Below are 1,828 nucleotides of genomic sequence, written 5' to 3' on the forward strand. Positions count from 1 at the left end.
GAGATAACTTCTCAGTAATAGAAGGGAATAAACTATTCATTCACGCCACGTGAGTGAATCTCAAATGCATCATGCTGTGTCGAACGCCAGGCAAATCCTGTTATACACAGCATAATTCCATTTATGGGACATCCTGGAAAAGGCAAAACTTTTACGGGAATGAAAAACAGATCAGTGCTTGTCAGAGACTGTGAGTGGGCGTTGGTTTGACTACAAAATGGCAAAACAAGGATATTATTTTGGTTGAATGGAAGAGTTCTGAATCTTGATTATGGTGGTAGTTACATGACTGTAAGCATTTGTCAAAACTCATAGTGAATTTTGCTGTATGTAAATTTTAAAATAAGTTTTTTTAAAATCCTGAGAATTTGTCCGTCCTTGCATCCCTCTTCTCTATGGCCTGGAAGTCTCCCCCAGGGCCTGGCTTGACACTTCCCTCACGAGCTAGCTATTGAGAATTGCAACACTGAAATAAGCAGTCATTAGTGTAAACAGGATAGCCCATTGGGAGGAGAAAAATCTGTTTAGCCCATTAACTAGCTAAATTATATTACTAATTATTCCAGAAAACCAAATCGCTCTTTCTTAACCTTGTTTTGAAAAGCAGCTATCGTTCCAGTTTGGGGTGGACAACCCGGAGAAGCCCTGGCAGTGAATACAGAATTCATCCCGCTACAGCCCCTTCAGAAACCCAGAGGGGGAAGGTGGGCAGGTGTCCCGGGACTTGCCAAGAGGGGAAGGGGTTGGCACTGATTTGGCAGCTGTTTCTAGTGGTAGTCATTTGTTCCTGGTGCCCCTACAGGATTTTGGGAAGCCAATATGAAGTAAGCATAGCAGCAAAATATAGAACGGAGAGATCAGAATAGGAAAAAGTAAATGCGAATACCTTGTAACAGAGTCCGACAATCCAAACAGGACTATGTATCTAATGGCATAGCTTATTTTTTCACAACAGTGTTCACAGTACATCCCAATACTTGTTGAGAAGGGAGAAGCCACCTTACTCTGCAAGAGTGACACCATCCTCCCTCCTACTACGCCATGGGTGTTTCCTAAACAAGCCTGTGCCTTCACATTAGTGCTCTCCCTGTCTGCACATGGCCTTGGATGTTTGCACCTTGTGAGACACAATGGAATTTCTGGATTGGCACTGCTTGGGAATGTTGTTCCTGCATGCACTAATTAAAAATATACTTAAATGAAAATTAGCTTCTGAAGGCCGCCTGTTATCTACAGGAGGCTACACCGTAATTTTCAATAGACAATTTCCAACTACAGGGCCATTGGTGGGAAGACCTTTGTAGATGCATTTACCAGCAAGGAAGTACAGCTCCATGAGGCATCTGCGGCTATACCTACGAGCTGGCTGGGAAAGGCACGGCGCGGCCACTCGGGCTGGCAAAGCCAGCAAGCAGGAGGCTACTATCAGTTTAGAATGGCTCTTCTCAGGCCAGCTATTAACCTAATTAAACTGGCTTTAAATTTAAATAGCGTACTTGTGAAGAATTATTAAGCAGGACTTTTTGCCAATGACTTATTTTCTCCTGTCATCATGAGGTTTCCAATAACCTAGCCTGTTTTGACAGGGACACCAAAGGCTGGCTGACCCCCACTGGTTTATCATCCCCACCATCCTCCAGGTTAGGGTTAGGGTTAGGGTCCAGCCACTTGTCCTCCCTGGCATGGCCATCCCCATGCATCCACCCCAACTCCCTCCCACTTGGAATGCCACTATTTGTCATCCTCACCCCTCCCACCCTCTCTTTAGTGCCCTCTGGATCCTTGTCCACTGGAAACAAAAGTTGTTTAAGCCAAATGCTCCTTTCTC

This window comes from Propithecus coquereli, unplaced genomic scaffold (genome assembly GCF_000956105.1).
Source record: "Propithecus coquereli isolate 6110/MARCELLA unplaced genomic scaffold, Pcoq_1.0 Scaffold253, whole genome shotgun sequence".
In the NCBI taxonomy this organism is placed as follows: Eukaryota; Metazoa; Chordata; class Mammalia; order Primates; family Indriidae; genus Propithecus; species Propithecus coquereli.